Source organism: Cervus elaphus, chromosome 28, assembly GCF_910594005.1.
Source record: "Cervus elaphus chromosome 28, mCerEla1.1, whole genome shotgun sequence".
NCBI classification, from domain to species: Eukaryota; Metazoa; Chordata; class Mammalia; order Artiodactyla; family Cervidae; genus Cervus; species Cervus elaphus.
In genome coordinates, this window is record NC_057842.1 from 57,099,604 (window position 1) to 57,123,924 (window position 24,321).

The 24,321-nt window shown below is 37.2% G+C and overlaps 2 long non-coding RNA genes across 2 annotated transcripts; both read left to right on the forward strand.

Moving 5' to 3' along the window:
- Positions 1 to 4,697: 4,697 nt before the first annotated feature.
- Positions 4,698 to 19,664, forward strand: LOC122685558. The gene is made up of 3 exons (XR_006338443.1): positions 4,698 to 4,827; positions 17,099 to 17,352; positions 17,468 to 19,664. It is a non-coding gene; the product is annotated as an uncharacterized LOC122685558 (long non-coding RNA).
- On the forward strand, positions 9,219 to 12,065 carry LOC122685560. The gene is made up of 3 exons (XR_006338445.1): positions 9,219 to 9,904; positions 10,922 to 11,058; positions 11,948 to 12,065. It is a non-coding gene; the product is annotated as an uncharacterized LOC122685560 (long non-coding RNA).
- Positions 19,665 to 24,321: the final 4,657 nt, after the last annotated feature.

Sequence of the window (24,321 nt, forward strand, 5' to 3'; positions counted from 1 at the left end):
TTATTGAGTAGGCTATAAATCTAACACACACAGATGTACACACACACAAGCAGTCTCCAGATAGATTGAAACATGAAATAAAAAGGAAAATAAATGAATTTCTGGGAGGACTGTAAGGGGAGTATTCTATATTGACAAAGTATTGATAAACAAATAGCTTCCCTAGGAAGGAAAAAATTAGAAATCAATAGCAGTTTTGCCTACAAAATATTTAAAACTTCTGTAAAATGACAGACACCAAAAAAATTAAAAAATAAGTGACAGCAGAGAAGAAAAATTAACAAACAAGTAATACTCACAAAATAAAGTATTTCTATGCAATGATAAGTTGAAAATAAATTAATTTGGTATGAATGGCATCTTTACAATGTTGAACTTTCAATCCAATGTATCATTTTAATGAAAAATGTTTTGTATAGATTTTTGTTATATGAACAAACTTGCCTCAATTAAAGACCAGTTCTGATAATTAAAAACGTCCCTTCAATATTGGACAAAAAATAAAAATGGAAAGAAAGAGACAAAGGTGAGGAAGGATGGTAGGTAGGAAAGAGAAAAGGAGGAACGGTCTAGTTAGTCATAATCTGGTGAGATGTGTGAATTTTGAGGATTAAAAAAAATACTAATTTATAAGAAATGGAAGATCCAGCAAGGAAAAAAAAAATCAGTATGGACTCAGCTGAATTCAAGGACTCCATTAATTAGCTGGATATAATTGACATCTATATACTGCTTTAACCAACAACCCCAGAATATACCTTCTTTTCATATGGAACATTCACCAAGATATACCATATTCTGGGTCATAAAACAGTTTTAAAAAATTTGAAAGACTATAATTGATACAGTATCTGGTCTCAGACCACAGTGGGGATAAACCAGAAATCAATGATAGAAAGATAACTGTAAAATCCCCAAGTAAGTGGAGATTAGACAACACATTTTTAAATAACACATATGTCAAAGAAAACATTATCAAGGGAAATTTTTAAATATCTTTAATTAAATGAAAGTAAGAGAAAATCAACGAAACTGAAATCTGGTTCTTTGGAAAGATTAATAAAAAATTAAAAAACAAAAACAAAACAAACAAAAAAAATAAAACCTCTAGCAGGCTAAGAAAATAAGAGAGAATAAAAAGTACAGTATCCGAAATGAAAGCAGAGACATCACTAGAGATCCTATGGACATTAAAAGAAAGATTGTTTGTTCAGTTGCCTAGTCATGTCCAGTATCTGACTCTTTGCCACCCCATGGACTGCAGCCCGCCAGGCCTCCCTGTCCCTCTCCATCTCCCAAAGTTTGCCCAAATTCATGTTGATTGCATGGGCGATGCCATCCAACCATCTCATCCTCCAACACCCTCTTCTCCTTCTGCCCTCAATCTTTCCTAGCATCAGGGACTTTGCCAATGAGTCAGCTGTTCACATCAGATGACCAAAATACTGGAGTCTCAACTTCATGGATCACTGCCTGTGGTGAAGAGGCTTGCATAACTGGATGAAGTTATGAGACATATCATGTAGGGCCATCCAAAATGGACGGGGCATAGTGGAGAGTTCTGACAAAATGTGATCCACTGGAGGAGGGGATGACAAACCACCCAGTATACTTGCTGTGAGAACGTCATGAACTGTATAAAAGGACAAAAAGAGAAAGCTAAAGGAATACAATGAAAAACTCTAAGCCTACATATATTATAACCTAGATGGAATGAGCAAATTCCTTGAAAGATCCAATTTTTCATCCAAGAAGAAACAATCTGAGTTGACCTAAATCTATTACAGAAGTTGAATTAATAATTGATAACCTTCCATAAAGCATCAGACCAGTGAATTCTACCAAACATTTAAGGAAGAATTTGTACCAGTTCTCTAAAGTTGTTTTCAGATGATAGAAACAGATGTAGTACAATCTAAATCATTCTTTAAGGCCAGGATTACACTAATATCAAAATCAGACAAAGGCATGGTTAATGTAATCAATTACATCAATAAACCAAAAAAACACATGGTTTTATCATTAGATGTAGGAAAGCGTTTGGTGAAATCCAACACCCATTCATGATAAAAACTCAGCAGACTAGGGACAGAGGATAATATCCCCAACTTGATAAATACTCTCAATCAAAAACCTACAGCTAGTATCAAATCTTTCCCTGTGGTACAAGGCAAGGATAGTTCCCCTAACCAACCCTTTTTCATCATTCTACTGGAAGTACTAGCTAATGAAATAGGAAAAGGAAATAAGAGATATACATCATGGGAAGGAAGAAATAAAACTGCCTTTGTTCATAGAAGACAGTTGTTCAGAAAATCCAAATAAGTGGAATTAATATGTGATTATAACAAGGTTGTAGCATACAAGGTAACGAATGAACCTCTTTCACATAAAGCCTGGGCACCTCTCAATTGGTTGTTTCTACACAGGCCCCTGGGTGATTGGGCTTTTTATGCTAAGAACAGACCTCTGTTCTTTGGAAATTTAGAGGCAACTGATCAGTGCTTATGTCTCCCTTTGTGAGGGTTGCCTGAATCTCAGGGAGGGCATCAGAAGCACAGAAGCTTCCTGATTCATGAAATTTTGCACAGATATAAATTTTGAGATTGAAAAAAATTTTGGAAGAATTGTTTTCATTAAGGGACTGAGAGAGTTTATAGTAGAGTCATGGATGAACAAATCCTAGTCCAAGAACTCCTGGGAGACTTTGGGGTTTTACCTCAGAGACCATGTGGTTTTGTTTATGAACCTTGTGAGTTTTCTAAACTGATCCTTACATTTGCAGAAACCCTTTTCTCATTTTATTCAGAGCCTTCGAACTGAGCTAGGTCCAAGTCTGGCCCCTTCTGTGATTATTTCCAACCCTCTAGTAAGCACCAGACCTCCCTATGCACAGATGGAGATTCCATGACCATGCTGGAACACTGAAGAACAGCCAAGGGCTTTATTTCAGAGTTATTTGTACGGTTTCTTCACACTGCAGGAAGGCAAGAATAAGGTTTGTTAGAGAGTACTGTGATCTCACAAATGAGGCCCAGACCAGCATTAGCTGTAAATCTGGGCGTGGAACATGGGCCTTTTGCTTCATAGTCTAATTCATTATGTAGTTTTTGAACTCTTTCCTATTTAAAGCTAATATATTATTGATATCCTCCTAGTATTCACAGAAGAGAGAGAATGAAGGAGTTGTTAAAAAATTGTAATCTGAACTTTGAAAGGTTTCTTATAATGAATGGGATATTTTCTTTCTGGGTTCAGTTTCAAAATGTAAACAAAAATGACTACTACAATTGTAAAGTATTACTAGTACAGTAAACACTGCTTAATTCTTTTTTTTCCTGAACTTTTAGCAGAACAATTTAAATACATAGTATGATTGTTGTTCTTTTCAAGTAAATTTAATGAGCAGTCAGGTAGAACTTAGCTACCAAAACATAAAAGTACAAAGAAAAAATTATATATATATATGTTTTAGAGGAAAAAGACAAGAATTTTTTTTAAAGGAATAGTAATGCCATTTATTGTTTTTTTGTCTTCCTGAACTAAAACTGCAGATGAAAGTAAGCTTTCCTAGAACAAGCTTAGATTGGGAAACAGCTATCTGTACTCAGGGACTCAATCTATTCCCAGAGGACCATCTATTGGCAGTAAGTAAGGAAACCTTGATTTCAGGTTGCTTGCCTCTTTTAACTAAATGCAAGGTCTAGTCATAATGAAGATTCAAACAATATTTTAAATTCTGTATAAGTGCATGGATTTCATCCAATATGAATTAAGAGTCTTGACTTCTTTTTAAAAAATAATAATAGGGAATATGTTAACTTGACACTTTCTCATTACAAAAAGTATGTCCTTATAAAATCTTCTAACTAATTCAACCAGCTAGGGTAGTCTTCTGCAGTAAACCTTTTGTTTTTCAAAATGCTTCTCTGCCAACCGAATCTCATGTTTCCTTCTTTACAGATAGGAAGTCCTTTACATTTCAATTGCAATTCCATTTACCTTGGAGGGGGTACAAAATTTAGCTCAATTTCTGGCCAGTTCCTACATCTCTATTTTGTGATTATATTTTCATTCGTTGACAATTCCGTATATTTACTGGTGATTTTCCCATCAAACATTTGTGATTTCCCTGCCTTCTCAGCTTCTAGTACAACAGGATAATTATAAAATTTATGCACCAGACTTCACAGTGAAGACACCAATTAGCTTCTCTACAGATGTGTCAGATAGTTCCATCATGTGCATGCCACAGTGGGGATCATTATGCCTGATACCGTGAAACCTGAGGCCTGCAAGGTGTTCTCGTTCACTTGCCTTTTAAAAAGTGACAGTTCCTGAGATGTTATAACTTTGTTGGTAAATTCATTCCCATCTTAAATTCCTTACTAAGTGCCCTTGTGCATGTGTGCTGAGTCGCTTCAGTAGCTCAAACAGTAAAGTGCCTTCAGGTAACCTCAAAAAACCTTCCTGCTCTTGGCAGTGCCTGCAGCTTTCATAAGGTCCTTTAAAAAAAAAATTTGTTTTGCTCATATTTGCCTCGATGTCATCTACTTCATTTTCTTCAGAAAGTTTGAATATTTTAATTAATCCCTGGTGCTTTACACTAGATTCCTTAATCATACTTTTTCTAGCCTGGTTTAATGTTCCACTCATAAAGTAGAATCTGCTTTCCTTTCCAGCTGCTTCACAAAGCCTCACCTTCTACCTGCTTTAGCTCACTCATCCTGCAGCAGCCAGCCTGTTGTCTACAACAGTGCCCACCCGTAGCTCGTAGAACTTCCCCTCGGATCAGCTGGTGGCATCCTTCTCTGTCCATGGCCAACTGTGAGTCTGTCCTCCCACTCCACCGTGATCCGAGGCAGATCCCCTTTTCCTGCTTCGTCATGTCTGCACGGGTGCTACAGCCTCTTTCAGATTCAATGCATGATCTGTCCTGGAGAATGTTCTATGTGCTCTTGAGAAGAATGCCTATTCTGTTGCTTTTGGGTGGAATGTTTTGTATATGTCTGTTAGACATCTGGTCTAGTGTGTAGTTTAAGTCCATTGTTTCCTTATTGATATGTTTTGGTCTGGATGATTGAAAGTAGAGTATCAAAGTCCTCTACTATTATTATATTGCTGTCTATTTCTCTCTTTAGATCTGTCAATACTTGCCTTATATATTTAGGAATTCCAATGTGGGTACATAAATATTTATAAATGTAATATCCTTTTATTGGGTTAACCCCATTGATACTGTATAATGACCTCCTTTACCTCTTATTACAGATTATTTTATCTGATATAAATATAGCTACCCCTACCCTCTTTTCAGTTTCATTTGCATGGTATATCTTCTTCTATCCCTTCACCTTCAGTCTTTGTATGTCCTTAAAGCTGAGACCTCTTATAGTTATCATATAGTTGAATGTTGCATTTTTTAAAATCCATTTAGCCCTTCTGTGCCCTTTAATTTGAGAATTTAGTCCACTTACACTTAAAATAATAATTTAAAAGGTAAGGGCTTATTTTTGGCATTTTATTAGCTGTTTTGTGGCTATTTTGTAATTCCTTTGTTTCTTTCTTCTTCCCTTGCTCTCTTCTTTTGTGATATGACGATTTTCTGTAGTGGTACACTTAGATTCCCTTCGTTATATCTTTCACGTATTTACATAGGTTTTTGCTTTGTGATTATGATGAGGCTTACAAAAAATATCTCATATTTATAATGGTTTATTTTAAGCTTTAACAACTTAGCTTTAAATGCAAAATAAACATTTACACTTTTACTATCCCACTCATGCACACATGGATTTTATCATTTTGATGCTAAAATTTGCATCTTTTATCTTGTGTATCCATTAGCAAATTATTGTAGTTATAGTTATTTTTAATACTTTATCTTTTAACTTTTATATGAAGTGGTGATTAATTTATTCCATTAACATTTTAATCAGAGTTCATTTTATTTTCACAGGAAAATAATTGACATATTAGAACATAATTAAATCATGTATTTGTCCAGCTTTTACCTGCATTTATTATATAAATCATGTAAACATTTTATTAAGTCATTTTGCAATATTAAAAAACTGTAATTACTGATCAATATTTATTGAAATTCTAAGTATTACTGTTCTATACTCAATGATATGCCCTAAACATTGACCTTATATTTAACTTGAAATCTATATAAGGTATTTCTTTAACTTAAGAAAAATTTTTATAATAAAGTATGGCTGAGATACTCAGCTATAATGTTGATATATGGACAATACCATTGAAATTTTATAATAATGGACTGAATGTGAGATTCCAAAAGAAGATGATGTTTCATCCTGAACCACCTGTGGCAACTTGTGTTTGCAGGCACTTCCCCAGGTTGGATTTACACTCTGTGACTCAGGATTCTTGACAAAGATAACTTCCCAATGTGGAAGAAATATTTTTAACAAAACAAAACATAGCAAAACATTTTTAATAATATGTTCTAACAAACTGAGTTAACTGAATTTTATGCCTCGTCTTTTTCTCTAATCAATTTTAGATTTATTCTTTGTAGAATCCTAGACTATATTTAAGTGTTTCTCAAGATCATGTATAGATCTTGGACTCCAAGGTCATAGAGAAGTTGGCCCAAGTCCTGATACTATCTTTTAGCAGGCTTATGAGTGCAGAAAAGTTATATAACTTTCAAACCTGCTTTTCCTCATGTACATATATAGAGATAATAGATAATAATACCTGCTTCATAGAACTGTGGTGATTATTTAATAAGAAATTGCATATAAATGTTTATCTCATGCCTGATAAGTAAAAAATGACTAAGTATTAGCTATTCTATTATTTATTTATTTGACAATGCTCCTTCCTCTAGCGGTTTTCAGAGACATTGCAAATAAAATCAACTGGATTCACATACTTAGAAGTCAGTCCATTCCATTGTATGCTCATGTCTACACAAAGCTACGGATAGAACTGGATCTCAAAGTTGGAATTCAAAATGGAAGATCTGCTTTGCTGTGTATATGACAAGGTACACAAATGTATTTTCACAGGCCTACCTTCCAGCTGCATTTACCTTCTGTAATACAGATAAAAATTAATTTAGATTTTGTTGCAAGATAAACTGCATAGGTGGCATGATTTGAAGCAATTGCAGTGGGTGACTTTTGAGAAAGCTAAGTCAAATGAAATGTATTTCATTATGGGTTTATTCTTGAGATGTAAAATGCATTTTAGGAAGACAGTCTGAATGTATTAACTTCTGCATTTGCCCCTTTTAATTCTCACTTTCAAGGCAGGCCCAGGTGAGAATATCTAAAAGGAAGTGTCCATCTTATGAGTACACCCTGTCTCATACTCGTGGCTGTACAAGTTGTTTGTTCTTGAAAGGATAATTAAACTGGCCTTATCCAATGTCTCTTGCGCATTACATGTGTGCATTTTTACAAAGGAAAAGTAAGACCTGACTGCACAGCATAATTACAAATGGTAATAGTTACATTTTCATCATATTTATGCAATAAATAAGTCTGTCAAGCCTAGAGTTTGGAATTTGCAGTATTGCTTCCCTCCTGTACTGATATAATTTATTTTGCTCCTCTGCTAATGAGGCTGGCTTTAGATCGCCGTGAGCACCAGTCTCAAATAAAAATTAAAAGTCAGTATATTACATTTCTCCTTCTGTTCCTTCTGCATATTACATTGCTCCATAAGCTCATTGATTCTGGAATTCTATCTCTCCTTTGGCACAATTTTCCTCTGTGGTATGATGCTATGAATATTTATGGCACAATAAAAATAATATAATAATAAGCATTTTTCTAAACTTGTGCTGCATATATCTTCAGACAGGAGCTGGGAGGGCTATATCTGTTACCTCCCACTAGAGAAGATCTTTATGTCCTGTGAAATAGCTGGCTGTCCCAAAGACCTTCACTTCCACGTGAGTTAAATGGCTTCTGTACTGACAAATTCCAAGAGGAATTTTTGTTCTTCCATATATAGTTTAGGCTCTCATCATCTCTGAAACACTGCCAGATTTTCCTTACATTGAATAGGCTTCGATTGATATCCTTATTCATCCTTCCTGTGTCAACCACTACAATTCATGCTTTTATAGCCACCTTAAATCTCTAGTCTGTAAAATTCCAGGGTCCAGAATACTCTGAGCAGACTATTACCTTGCCCAGTGAAGCGGGACTGCCTTTCCGTCACTCCTCCTCCATCACCTTAACTGACGGCATTTCTTTTCATTTATATATTTAACTCAAATTGTTTTCTTTTTTCAAATATTTGCCAAACTCTCTCATTCCAGCCAATTTCCCCAGCTTGATATCTGCTGAGCTGTACGCAATGTTCCTAATTCTGTGACTTTGGATTTTGCCCCATGTCAGTCTCCCATTTATCCTCTGCAGTCATCCTTCTTATCTGTGTAATTAAGATAGTTAGAATTCATTCCATTTCCCATTAACAATTACCAGAAAAAGAGGTTTTTAAGCTTTGTCAACTGTTAAAGAAATACTGAGGCTCATATCATATGAACATTCTGATATTTTGTTGTAAAACTTATGGGAATTATTTTAAAGCTATAAGATACCTCCAAAAGCTTTCTTCAACATTTGAGATATATATATGTGTGTTTATGTATCTGTAAGAGAAAAGAGACAGAGACAGAAACAGAAACACAGACAGAAAATGCCCTTACTATGTTTTCATATGGAAACATTTTGGGGGGACAGTTATCCATGAGTTTCTCACATTTCTGCACATCTTCTGAGCAGAGGCCTAGGCCTTTGTTCTGGATTATTATTTCAAGAATGTTAGTATAGCAAACAGCATCAGGAGATAGTTTCTCCCCCTGGAGCAAAGGGCAGTTTTATTTTTTGTTCTGGGTTTTGTTTCAGGCTTCCCAGATAACTCAGTTGGTAAAGAATCCACCTGCAATGCAGGAAACCTGGGTTTGATTCCTGGGTTGGGAAGACCCATTGGAGAAGGAATAGGCTACCCACTCCAGTATTCTTGGGCTTCCCTGATGGATCAGCTGGTAAAGACTCTGCCTGCAATATGGGAGACCTGGGTTCAATCCCTGGGTTGGGAAGATCCCCTGGAGAAGGGAAAGACTACCCACTCCAGTATTCTGGTCTGGAGAATTCCATGGGCTGTGTAGTCCGAGTTGGACACAACTGAGAGACTCAGTCACGTGTTTCATTGTTTTTGTTGTTCTTATTTGTTTATGTTGCTGTCCAGTGTAAGGAAAACATGCTTGTCTTTGGGTAAAAAGCAGGCATATTTTTTACTTATTACAGAGAGTTTGGTTTCTCTGACTCATGTTTTGTCTCATACTATAACCATGTGCAAGATGTCAACTGAGTCTCTTCGTGCTGCACTATGGGAATTGGAACTTGGGGAACCTGTGTAAATACTGACACTCTGGCTACTACTGTCAGTGGAAATTAAGTCCTTTGTCTCTTATCCCAGGGGGTTGTTTTTTCACTTATTTACCTTTTGTGTTCTCTGAAAATCTATAACAGAGAGTAAGTTGCTAGTCAAGTAAAACCTCAAACCCCTCCATTGTTCTGATGGATGAGAGGCTGGCAGAGATATGGCTTTCTGCAGGAATAAAGATAAAGGTCTCATGGGCTGGTTAAAAGGAGAAGAGGAAAGTTCATGTATGATCAACTGGCTTTAAAAAAATCCTCCATTTTATTTCCTTTTAATTAACAGGAATTGTGGAGATGGTTTCAGGTCGAGCACTAGGAAGTAAATGTAAACACAACCTCAAATGATGCCCAAGGTATTGCTTATTCTCTTCTAAGAGCAAAAACTGAAGTTTCTCAGCTGGATCATCCTTAGGCAGAAACTTCTACCACCATTCGTTCCAAAGAAATGGACTGAAGAGACTTCATTACCACGGAGGGTAAAAGCAGACAAACCATTAGAATTTTGGTTAGTTTGGCTGAGGAGATGAGACATGGGGATATAATACTTGACTTCGGGCATGTAATGGCTGTTAAGGCAGATTGGCTATAGAAGGATTGCTTATGGCTTAATCCTTTCTACAATCTAGCAGGCCAACACTAGATCCTTTCAGAGATCACAATAAATGGTCTCAGGGCTTTGTGCACTGGGCCTTTGCTACCATGAAGGGAATTCCTGGTGAGAAAGAAAACTCCTTTGGGAAACCATAGATGCAGCATTGACAAAGATTTGGGCTCTTACTGCCCTGGGTGAGCTTTACAATGCTGATGAAAGTGACTCACTAATGAATAAGAAATGGACCCAAAGAAACCTGGTAAGTTTGCTCAGCAAGGATGCCACCTTGGAAAACTCCCTTAGGCCTTACATTGAAACTGGGCAAGAACTTAAGTTGTTATTTTCACAATGCAACTTCAGATGTTCTCCATTAAGGTAGAATCCAAAAAGTTCCTCTGTGTATGTAACATCCACATCAGCCAAGTAGAATAAATCTCACAGCCTCAACCAAGCAATGTGACTATGGCAGTTGAATCAAAGTTTCCCCAAAGCTAAAATAGTTGGTGTCAGTAGTTATAATCTTGGCCTCGTTTATGACTTTGGGTGGATTGAAAACACTGAAGCTTCATTTGGTTGAGCTGTATGTAGGCACCACTCTGCTACCAACTTAAAGTAAACATGACCTGACTTTTGATTACCCCAGGCTCTCTGATTCCACCCTCTTGATTAACCTGATTTCAACCACTTTAAAGAGAAAGGTGATTTTGGATGAGTTCTAGGTGTCCCCAGTTCCGTGAAAAACCAAAGGCTATACATATCCAAGTCTACAGGGGAATTTGGAGGAAGGAAGAAATTCAAATGTGTGTAATTCTGTTGGAGAAGAGTGCATGCATGATCAGTTGCCAAGTCGTGTCTGATTCTTTACAACATCATGGACTCTTCTGTCTGTGGGATTTTCCAGGCAAGAATACTTGAACCTGAGACTCTTGCATTGGCAAACCAATTCTTCACCACTGAGCTACCTGGGAAGCCCTTGGAGAAGGGTAACCGAGTCCCAATTCCTCCTGGCTCTATAGTTACAGGGATACCCAGTTTCAGGTATTGCAATTTGGACTAAGTATGCATGGGTAAAGAGAATTAATATGTCCTTGTGGATGTGGCCTTTTTGATCAATTCAATGTACTGTTGAGATTTCTGCTCCTACATGTACAATTATATTAGTTTATATGTGTTTACTGTGAATACTTATAAAATCCAGAATATATTCTTCCAATTAGGAAGTGTCATATATAGAAAATCACTATTGGGCATGTAAATCACTTCCAAGCTCCTCTGCCTATCCACTCCAAGGTGGTCCAACAGAAACAATATATAATCCAAGGATAACAAATAGAAATCACAGTCTTAAGGTCTTAAAGACAGCAAGGATGGATCACAAAATCAACACAACAATCCTGTGTAGCCGGTGAAAAATCATAATGGGAGATGGAGTCTTATGGTGGCTTATTACCAACTGAATCTTGTTATTGCTACTATAGCCCTACAAATAAATTCATTGGTATGCTGTGTTAAACATTGGCAACACCATCTTTTCCATCCTGCTGTCACCCAAGGTTCAAGACCAATGTCCCTTCACTCAGCAAGGCCTTCAATAGACATTTACAGCCCTCCCCAAGGGGTACCTAAGCTCCCCTGTCTTTTGCCTTCAGGGCATGGCCCAGATAACACTAATATCTCTATCATATGAAGTCTGAAATTTTCATTAAATAGATGACAACCTGCAGGTCAGCAAGTTTGAGGCTTCAGTGTGAACAGCCTTAACTTCAGTGTTACCACATTTCTCCCAGCAAGAGTGGCTGATAAACTCCAAAAAAATTTAGAGGCTTGATAGCCAAGGAGTATCTTGGGATTGTGTGAGTGTATATCAAAGCTCTCAAACCCTCTGGCAATGAAGGACAAACTACTGTCTCTTTGCTACTCCTCACAGAGAGATTCAACAATTTACAGAATTCTTTGCATATTATTGGGGCTTCCCTGGTGGCTCAGATGTTAAAGAATCTACCTGCAGTGCGAGAGACCTGGGTTTGATTGCTGTGTTGGGAAGATCCCCTGGAGAAGGTAATGGCTATACCTCCAGTGTTTGTGCCTGGAGAATTCCGTGGACAGAGGAATCTGGCAGGCTACAGTCCAGGGGGTTGAAAAGAGTCCAACGCAACTGAGCGACTGACAATTTGAATATTAAAGACTGTACACATCTCAAGTGGGCATTTTGTTTGTAACGTTATATCGGTTAGTTTAAAAACATTCATCCTTTGATGGGAAGCAGACCAAAAGGGTGGGTTGGAAGCTATCCAGGGAGCTTTGCATGGTCTCTCCCAACTGACCTCCATGACTGATGATATTGCTGAGCAGAATCCCTGGCAAAGAAGGGTACCCTCCATCTAGAGATGCCTCATGATAACAGTGACATAGTTAAGTCACAAAGATAATGACCACTTGATTGAGAACATTGCTTGCCACGATCCCCTACAGTAGACCACACTGGTCAGAGCGAGAGACACAACAGGGCTCTGTAAATTCTATTAAACTGCCTTTGTCACTTTTGCATCTATCCCTTCTGAGTGTGAGTAGGGAGTAGTTGAGAAAAGATGAAGTTGCAGCTACTGTAATGTGACATAGATATTTTATGGCAGTGGAGGAAGAGTATCATTCTGAAATCTGCAGACGGAACATCTTAGACTGTGGGAGGCATGGATGAGGAAGTGACATTAAGATTTTTTTTGTTCTTTCAGGCTCTCCCTAGAGTCTTCCTCAAGAAAAATGCATCGCTCCCAAATTAATGAGCACTTAAATTTAATTGATTTCAGGATCTGTTATTCCCCAGCAAGCAGGTCTGGTACCATCTGATTGCCAAATTTCTTAAAATGACCAAAAAGTCTACCAAAGGGGCAGATAACAGTCCTATTCTCTACAATTCTCAGTAAAATTCCTGTCGACGCCTTTAGTATCCACTTCACCCTGTGACAAGTACAGTAGTTCAGTGATGCTCTAGAGTATATAAAAGCTGCCCAGCTGATGAGGCCGATAAGCAGGAGAGAGTGGGCTCACTGTCCTTAGGCATCACTTTCAAAAACAATAACTAGACTCAGTTTTTCAAACTGAATTGAGAACCCTAAAGTCTCCTAGCTGAGTATGAGGCCACCTTGGAACAGAGTCAACTTATGTTCCTGGATGATGTAGGCCAGGGGTCTCCAACCTCCATGATCTAGTGCCTGATGATCTGAGGTGAAGCTGATGTAATTATAAGAGAAATAAAGTTCACAGTAAATGTAATGTGTTTGAATCACCCCCTCCACCCCCACGCCCCCCGCCCTTTCCACATCTGTGGAAAAGTTTTCTCCACGGAACTAGTACGGGGTGCCAGAAACACTGGGGACGGCTGAGGTAGACCCCTCTTTAGTGAGTCCAGTAGCATTTATTTTAGGCACATGTACCCTTAGGAATATATGTCGTGTGTGGAAACCCAAACATTAGCTTCTCTCCCCTAAATGTTGATTATGACGTTAGGAATGGTCATCAAAGACCTCCAAGTTTTTAAGGAAAATGTCCCTAGGATAATGTAGGCCTTGAATGACTGTACCATCTTCCCAAAATGATGACTTGGGAAGCTTCCTGGATGGGGAACTGACTTATACTTGCACCCACCGCATTGCAGTCGGCTTACCCTACCATGTGTGTTGTCCAATTAGAAAAAGTGATATAAAATTTGTCTTCAATATTAGTCGAGCTGATCAAAGGCACTGTCGCAGTCCTGGAATGTATTCAGATTAGTAGTAACTCAGTGATCAAGCTTGTGATAGATGATATTGCCCCTAAATTTGCTCCTTGAGTGCCAAGGAAAAGTCTGTGTAATCTCTAAAACTCCTGCTTATCTGGACTAAGGCCATGGGACAATTTGAAAAGTCGATGTGGAATTAAAGGAAAAAAAAAAACCACCTAGATTTCTGAGGTAGATCCAGATGGTTTATGAGATTTGTTCAGCTGGTTGAGGGACAGTTGAGGGTAATAATGCATATTTCCTCATCCAGCTGCTCAGAGTCCTGTTGATATCAGCCTTAACGAGATGTGATATGAGCCAAATTGAACAGATTTAGTCCTAATCTCTATCAGCCAGATTAATCATGTGGCTGACAGAGGGTTGTACTCCGAGGAAAATTTTCCAGATATCAAGACAGTTTTGGATGGAGGGGTAGATACCATTAGAAGACTAGCCTCCATAGATCTTGAATGTTTATTGCTCAGTATGACAAAGATCATTTTTCCCCTGGTGGCAAAGGTCAGACAGGTTTACTGCCCATTATAAAAGATTCAGTTTTCCTAAGGTTGGAATCCCACTCCTGTCATAGAAACCACTGTGTGTGTGCAGGCACATGGCTCAGTCTGCTCTGTCTCATGGGCCACCAGCACAAATGCTGACAACTGCTGTTGCTCTGAGTAGTAAACACCTTTTCTTCTGCAGCCTCCTGTCTTCTGCCAGCACCCAAGAACTGTGGCATGCAAACGTGGCACACAGATAGAGTAACATCTCAGAACCTTCTACGTTTTTGTCACATATAAAATTACTAACATATACTAATTATGATTTCACTTACATTAAAGAGAGTGAGAGAAAAAAAACCCTTAGTCTATAGATCTTGTAGCTAACATTTTCAAGGCACACTGGGCTTTCATTAAATGAGCAAATGAATGTGATTAAATAGAAAGCAATTCAGCACTCTCCTGAAAAGAAATTCTGGTTTGTACTAAGAACATTTATTTTAATATGTTGGAGAAATTGATGAAGAGCATGGAAAATGCCCAATGACACAGATTATACTTTGACATTTGTAGATAGTTCTAAGTCTGTGGATTGTTTAATTGAGAACCTTGCTCTAAGTGAATTTACTCCCTTTCTAGGTGAGTATGCTGTTCCCAGGCCAACCTGCTGGCACCTCCTAGGAATGACATAACAGGTTATACTATCCTTTCACAGAATTCTAGGAAATGCAACATACTTGTAATCAGAACACTGGAATATTTGAAGATGATTCATTACTAGGTAGATGGGTATATACTGCTGCTGTTGCTATGTCCAACTCTGTGCGACCCCATAGGTGGCAGCCCACCAGGCTCCCCCATCCCTGGGATTCTCCAGGCAAGAACACTGGAGTGGGTGGGTATATACTAATATAACATAAATTTAGAATCCCATGAATCAGATACATTTCTAAATTAATTTTGACTTCACAGATTAGAAGTCAGGGGAAATAGCTTGTTGAAATTTTAAAAATATATACAGTATCCAACTAATGAATTTGCTAATAGTTGTTCTCTGTCCATGGACATGAATCTAGCATTTTATGTTATTCACATGAAGTTCAAATGCCAGGTAGCCAAGAAATAGAAAATCATTATCCATTTGAAGTGAGTGATTTAGCCATTCTTCAAACACAAGTTCTGCAATGAAAAATAGCAAAGAACAGTTAAGTCAAATTTTAAGGAACCGTTTATTCTATAATGCCTTATTCTTACAACAAAATGAACCATCACTTGTAATTCTATAATTCCTTTCAGAAATGTGTAAGGGAAAATGTACTTGGGAAAAAATACTCAACATTTTCTTCCCTGCTAGTATTAGAAAAGGTACTGAAGGTAGGGAAAAGTTATTTGCTATTACTGAACCTTTGCTGCATCCAGAGCAGAAAATGGGAATAAAGAAAGGAAGTCAGCTCTCCAATCCCAGCTGCAGGCTGATGAATCACTCGGTGATTAATTGTTGCTCCTAGTAATTGAAATAATCATATTTCAGAGAGGGAGGAAAAAAAAAAAAACATTTGGCCTCTGAATTTTTTTCCTAAAATTATAATTGCTGCGATATCAAAGACTTTTTTAAAGGAGGTGTAAAGATCTTAACATAAAACTAAAAGGAATATAACTCCCAAGATTGACCCAACATCTGGCATCAGGTTTTGAAAAACTTTCCCCTGGCTGTAAAAACCACTGCTCCCCTTTACACTAACTAGCTGTCTTGTTTTCCTATATAGTTTTCTTTTCAATAGAGTTTGCCATATAGAGAACACAGCATGGTAGAACATAAAGCAACAATGAAAACTCCAAAAAGCCACTGAGTTCACATTTACTGCCCCCAAGATAGTATTTAAACTTTTTAATCAATGTTAATCTGAGTCAATAGACAGGCTTTATCATGTTTGGAGTTCTAAATGTGTATGGTCCTATGCCAAGAATTTGAGGAGTCCCTACATTCTAGGAGTTTACTGTCTAATTATGGAGGTATAGTGTATACAGAAAATGTTAGCAATAAGTATGGTGCATGTGAGCATTATAGAAAAGATGTCATGAAGTTGGAAATTTTCATTTGGTGTGTGCTTAATCTATTTAGGACTTTTCAAAGTTTTTTCAAAGCTAATCCCCAACAATGACCCTGAGGTGAAATTATCATATCAATTTTAAGTGATCAATAAGTAGGATCAGAAAGACTAAGTGATATATTCATGTTCACACTGCTAGTAAGAGGTAGAGCCAGTTTTCAAATGTGGTTCTCTTTCCCTCTCATTTTAAAAGGAAGAGAGAAAGGTATAACTCCATATTTTAAATCCTTGGTAATAATAAAAGTCTGAAATAATAGCATTTATAGAATAGAATTATGAGAAAAAGCTGGCATTAGAGAAGAGATAGGTTTCTTTGTGTATATCATTTCTGAAGCAATACTAGGGAATATAAGAAGAAATATTATTCTATTATTAGATAGAGATTAAAAACCCTAGTTAAAAAATCGGTCTTGGATATGTAGGTATGGTGTTCAACATTGTTTCAATGTAGACACAATGAAAAATAATAATAAATGAGCAACTATATTCTTGATTCCACACAACAAAATGATGCCATCTGGAAATTCAAATTCTAGGAGGTGTAATGAGTAGCTGGCAAGGCGGACTGTAACGATTCCTCCTGTGCCTGTGCGTGCATGCAACACCTCATGTTAAAAATTGGAACCTATTTTTTCTCCCTTGGAATATGGGTTGGCTTTAGACTTAACTTGAGCAAGGGAATGTGGGAAAAGTAACTCTGTGCTGTTCAGGTTCTAGGCTTTACGAGACGTCGCAGCTGCTGCTTTCATTATTTTGCCACCCTGAGCCTTCTGGTGAAGAAGTCCAGGCTCTCCATCTGGAGAAAGAGGCCCCATCCAGCAGCCCAGAACTAAGGCCCCCAACACGGGAGGCCGACCACCCTGATCCTCCAGCCCCGCTGCCATCTGAGTGCCGGTAACACAACACAGAGGAGGAATCTCTGAGGAGCCCACTCAATTTCTGAATCACAGCATCGTGATTATACGTGGGTTTCATTTTAGTCCACTAGGTGTAGAGTAGACTGTTACTGAGTACTGCTAAAAGACAGAAGAGACTGACAGTAAATAATTACATAAATATGTGCTTTTTCTTCCTGACAGGAATTGAATCATTCTTTTAAGAAACATAAAACAGGACTTGATACAGAGCTGCCAAGGAAGTAGGAGAGAAGTGCTTGCACCCGCTGATCAGAGAGGGCTTCCTGAGGAGGTGACATCTGAGCAGCAAAGGAAGTTAGAGAATTGAATGGGTCATGGTGATGAACCATGAACATCAGGGGAAAATAATTCCCCAGTGTCTCATAACAGGTTATAACTGGCATATTCAAAATGAAATCCCCACCTGTATATTGACACCGATATAGAAGGCTCTGCGGCACCTTTTCTTTTGTCTGTATTACTATTTGCACTTAAAAATGAATTCACATGCCATCTTCCTCTGAAAGGCCTGACTTCTCTAACCTGAGCGGGTGTCCTCTTCAACATCACCATCTCCAGCCACATTTTCTTCTGGGAGAGTTGGAACATGTTATGCAGCTTATTTCCTTTTATCCAAACCTCATGCCACTAAACTTAGAGCTTGTTTTGATCTCTGTACTCACAATATGTATACTGTAGGTGAAATGACACTACTGCCTTGCCTCTATTTACATTACATTCACGACCTTTCTTTTCTTCTTCTTCTTTTTTTTTTTTAAGGCTTCCACTGGATACCAGCTTAAGCACATCATCGAAATTTTTATTGTATCACAAAAAGACTTTTTTTTTTGTTTGTTTGGCCAATGGCTGCTTAACCTGTCACTGAAAGGTAGCGACAGAGCTTTTATTAACCAGAAAATGTGCTGTGCTTCCTTCGGGAAGGTAAACCAGACAGCAGATACAGAAGCCTCGCTCAAAGAGGGAGAAAGGAGACTGAAGGATTTTAAGAGTAACACCTGTCAAATGGAGCAGTAATGTGTACTGCTTGACAAAATAGGCTGGTGACTGTCAAAATAAATAATACGCCTTCCAGCCCTGACGAATGACAGAAGTACACCTGAAGACTTGAGGGAAGCATCCAACAAAATGCAAAATTGAAAGTAAAGTTGGAACGATCGGCGCAGCCTCCCAGCAGCTAAATTTCAAGTAATTTTGGAGAAACTCAAACCGTTCACCAGGTTTCATGGCAAAGGGAAAGGTTCCAAAAACTCTTCTGATTGAGCATTCCTCTTTCGTTAGGAAATCCCATCTCTTCTGATGGACTGCCGGGATGTTGTTTTCTGCTTTTTCAATACAGAAACAATCTTGCCGTGACTGTGGCATTCTCTGTGCAGACATTCAGCTGACTGCCAATAATATCGGCAGGAGGAGCAGCCAGAGCTGTACCCCTTTGTTGTCATAGCGGGGCTCACTGCAGAAAAGGCAGACATCCAGGGAAAGGCTACTTCTAATTCCTTTCTGCGTCCATTTCTTCCCACTTGAGGTACCTAGTTTTCTTTTCCCGTAGCTCCTGAGAGGATCATCTTATTTTCTCTTTCCAGAAAGCAAGGTTTTCTAAAACAATTACAGAGCAAGCTGCCCAAGTGTCTGCAGACAATGTTATGACCCTTTCCAGGGGCAGTTTCATTTAAGCAAATTGTTTTTTGGAAGCCCTAAAAACCCTTGATAAATTTATGCTCTAAAATTTAATAATACAAGTGGAAGAATATATTGTTAGTGGAAGAATTTTAAACATCTCAAAAACATAGTTCTGCAAAAGCCCATCTTGCTTCAGAAGTTATCCACTTATGCCTCTAGTTCCAAGTGTCAGAGGTGAGAGGTGGCTTGTCCCTCTGCCTGACTCTCTTAATTGTATTTTTGTTCCCAGGCAGAGCTATTCTCTGGGTTCCCGAAGTCAAAGTGAAAGAGAAAGGAGGAAAAACACTACAGCACCAACTCCCAAGGAGAAGCTGCTTCTAGAAATTATTTAGCCTACAGCAACATGGCTTGCTTTCTCATTTAATTTTATTTATGCTCTTCCATTATTTATTCTTCCTTTATCTGTTTCATCCATTATATTTATTGACTCTAGTTCCAAATATGTTTTTCATAAGAATCTAATTCTAAGTAAACAATTTAGAGATGTGAAAAAAGCAAAACATCGAATCTAAAAACATAAATTTAGTGCTGGTTTCTTTCCAGCCCAAAGTATTTACTAAAATCTGTAATTTAAGGAAAAAAAAAAACCTGAACATTTTGTTTATTTTAAATGTTACCTTGGAGAGTTATACTAATCTAAAAACTGCATTCTATATTATTTTGATAGCCATATTTATTAAACCAAAACATCAAGATATACTCAGATTGCAGAATGAATGTCAGAACTCAGGACCATATCAGATATGTGAGTAGCAAGTGACTGTCAAGACGTCATAAGTGAAGTGAAAGATTCAGTTCAGTTCAGTTCAGTCGCTCAGTCGTGTCTGACACTTTGTGACCCCATGAAAGATTAGTTCCCTCAAATTACCTTGACTCACAAATTGACAGGAATCAGGATGCCTTTACTATGTATGCAGTGATTTCAACATTCTAGGATGATTTTACTCACCAGGCCGTTGGTTGATCCATCCTACTCTGAGAGAGCGTGACCCAACCCAGTCACCATCATGTCCAAGGAACCCTGCACTTCCTGCAGCAATTATTCTGGTTGGCAGGACTGTCTTCTTTAAAACCTTCTCTACTCATTATTCTAGCTGCCTCTGAAGGGTCAGTAATGTGTCTGCCAGTAAAGCATTGTCTCCTTCCATTTCCTATTCCCATAACCACAAAAAGTAGAAGCAGTTCCCCAGTTGAGGAAAAAGCATGTGTTCATTAATAACCACACTAGTCTAGCAGCCAAGCCCTTGCTAATGCTCTGCTCATTTTTAACTTGGACTACTGTAACCACACTCTGTTTTGTCTCCAAGGCTTTATTCTTCTGTCCAGTTTAAAATGATATGCATTCTGCAGATCAAATCATTTTCTAGATGGATTTAAGTTATGCCCACGCGAGGAAACAGCCTGGGCTTGGCAATGTTGTGATTAGGGAGTGTGGTGTGGAATAAGGAGATCAGTGTCTAAAAAAGGCATGTAAATATACCATATGATGACTGGGACCCAGTTTTGTTCCATGTTTTATTTTTTTTTTACTATTTTGTATTCCGGGAATCATGAACGCTCAAGATCTAATTGCAACTTTAATGACTACATTTGACAAATTATAGGAATTTTCTCTGCCTGTGTCCCACCTTATTACATAGTATTAAAAAATATTTTGTGTACATCAAGATGATTTGACTTACATACTTTGTGAAATGATTACCACAATAAGTCTAGTGAATGCCCATCATCTCTTATAGATACAAAATTAAATAGAAAAATCGTTTCCCTTGAGATGAGAACACTTAGGATTTACTCTCTTAACTTTCATATATGACATACAGTGGTGTTAATTATAATTATCGTGTTGTATGTTACATTCCTAGTACTTATAATGGGAAGTCTGTACCCTTTGACTACTTTCATCCAATTCTCCTTCCCCCACCCCCACCTCTGGTAACCATATATCTGATCTCTTTTTCTATGAGTTTATTTGTTTTTGAAGTATAATTGACTGACAATGCTCTGCTAGTTTGTTACACAACATAGTGATTTGACATTTCTATACAAGGCAAAATAATCATCACAATAAGTCATTACCATCAATCACCTTTCAAAGATATTACATAATTATTGGCTATGTTCCCCACATCTTACATTTCACATTGGTGACTCATTTATTTTGCAACTGGAAGTTTGTACCTCTTAATCTCCCTTACCTATTACTCTCACCCATTCACCCCCCTTCCTTCTGGCAAGCACCTGTTTGTTCTCTGTATCCATAATTCTGTTTTTGTTTTGTTACTTTTGTTCATTTGTTTGTTTTTTAGATTCCACGTGTAAATGAATTCATATAATATTTGTCTTTCTCTGTCTGACTTGTTTCATGTAACATAGTACCCTCTGGGTTCATCCATGTTTTTGCAAATGGCAAAATTTTATTCTTTTTTAAGGGCAAATAGTATTTCATTGTATGTAATACCACATCTTTATCCATTCATCTAGATGGACACTTAGATTGCTTCCATATCTTGGCTGTTGTAGATAATTCTGCGTTGAACATAGGGTACATATATCTTTTCTAATTTGTGTTTTCATGTTTTTGGATAAATACCCAGGAGTGGAATTCCTGGGTCTTATGATAGCTCTATTTTTAATTTTTTGAGGAATCTCCATAATGTTTTACATAGTGACTGTACCACTTTATATTCCCATAAAAAACTCAGGAGAGTTCCCTTTTCTTCACATCTTCATCAACATTTGTTGTTTACTGTCTATTTAATAAGAGCCATTCTGACAGGTGTGAGCAGATATCTTATTGTGGTTTGACTTACATTTCCCTGATGGTTAGTGATGTTGAACATCATTTCATGTCCTTACGACTTCTCTAGAAATGTGTCTATTTGGATTCTGTGCCTATGTTTTAATTGAGCTTTTTATGTTGAATTGCATGAGTTGTTTGCTATACTTTTGATATTAACCCCTCTTCTGATTTATTGTTTTCAAATATATTCCCCCATTTAGTAGATGGACTTTTTGTTTTGTTTCCTTTGCTGTGCAAAAAGCCTTTTAGATTGATGTAGTTCCATTTGTTTATGTTTTTGTTTCTCTTGCCTGAGGAGACAGGTCTAAAAAAATACTACTAAGACTTATGTTAAAGAACATACCACCTCTGTAGACCTCAATTTTTTACAATGCTCTATGTCAATTATATCTTAATAAAACTGGAAGAAAAAATAATGATTTTTAAATTTAATAAATAATAAATAAATAATTGAGAGACCATCCATAATATAGAAAACGCTGAATGTAAGGCAAAGTTCTTATATTAAAGAATAATTTGGGAGAAATCTGCCTTATATTTATTTATTATCAGATTTTTTAAAAAATCACATAATTTGTGCATGATATGCAGCAGATGCTCAATAAATGTGAGTTTCCTTCATGTGTGTGCATGTGTGTGTGTGTGTGTGTGCAACTTTTGCATGCTGAAAAGCTACCGAAGAGTACTGCCATGCTATTGCTAAATAACTTCGTCTCTGATGCAGCCAAATTAGCAGAGTCAATTTTTAAGGAACTTCTTGTGCAATACGTATGTAGTCCACCAAAATCTGCAGATAGAAAAGAGTAAAAGCAAGAGGTACTTGAGACAGTGATAGAAAAAGAGTAATTGTCTGCTACCCATGGACGTCATTCATCTCCTGGCATCCTAGAGGTTTTTGTGGCTCATATTTTAAAATTACTGTAGCCCTCCAAGAAAGAGTTAATTCATTACCAAACAGTGAGCCATTTCCTGTCTACTGAATTGTAGAATCAGAATAAGTACTATTTTATCAAAAGAACATTGACTGTCACCTAGCGTTAATCACTTTCAGAACAATTATGATTTATTTATTTCCAGATTCCATTTTGGCAACTTGGAGCCTTACCTCATATGTAAGATTATTGCTAAAAACAGTGCTTCTCTAACTTGTCTTCCTTCATGTTTTTTGTCTCTTAAAAAAAATTAATTACATTCAAGCTAGTGAGCCTGTGAGCCTATGTGAGGCCTACGCTAGCTCAAATATTCTTTGTACATAATCCTACACAGATGTGGCACCAATAGGGAGCTAGATCACAGTGCGCTTTTACACATCTTTTAGTTAGATTAAAAATCCAAAAGCTAAATCTTGTATTCTGAGACAGTACGTGAATTTGACATTTCCTGGAGGCAATTAGAACCATAAACCAGTGAATAGACTACAGTCATCCATTTAAGTGGTTTGTGACCACTTATTTAGTCTTTCACTAAATATTTACAATGTCTTTTATCCTTGGATACAATATAATGATTTCATCATTTTAATAGCTCTTTACTCAAATGTAGCTGCATCCACTTAGATTTTAGAGACAAGCATTTAAAATAGTTTGGGTCTCATTAACCATTTGAGTAAAGCCCAAGAATGACAAAATATATAGCAACAGTTCCTGGTGTTGAAATTATGATTTTAGTTTTGATTTATGTCTTCCCTCCTGAATCTTGCTCTATTTACCAAACTTTCCTCTAAATGTTCAGATAAGGAGATATATTTGTTCACTCACACTAAGAAGAAGGTCACTAACAGATCCCAGGTATCTGCATATAAATACAGGGTTATGCACACAAACGGGGCCTGGTTGATGAAATGTGAATGAACCAGGACAAAAGCATGGCAGCTACAATGGAAGCAATGAAAGCAATGTTCTCAGCAAGCTGCGTGAATAGCTTTGTTGTATACAGGAAAATATGGTATTATCTCATAAAACTCATTATCTTGTCATTTGCTTTTCCTTTTAGAGTCCTTCAAATGCCTGAATGTTCTTCCTCTTATTATTTTCCCTATGTATACTCTTACAGTTTCTGAAAAGATAACTGAGTTAGTATATTTGGTTAATATTTTTCTTCCCCTCTTCCTCCCATGTAGGATGAAAACAAAATTTGGCTTATTTTCACACAGAAATGCAGAGACTACATTAACTGTTTTTATTTTTTATTTTTTGTATTTGGCTCTAGTACTCACAGGTTTTCATTCATATTAATTCTCAGTCTTTTGCATAAAAAAGAAATAAAACAATACTGACTGACATAGACACTATCAAAATAAATTTATAGTTACCTCCCCAAGGTGTACAGAGGATATGATCTATTAGGACTTTTGTACCAAGACTTTTGGCATTCTCCATCCATAGTAGTTGATCTCAAAAATTATTTCATAAATCGCTATCCTAAGGCACTTATCTAAAATGTTTTATAATACCTTGGTTGGATCATCAGTCAAGACATAGTTTATGACATGATGAGGTAGAATCAAAATGAAAAAAATGAAAGGAGATTTTTGGTT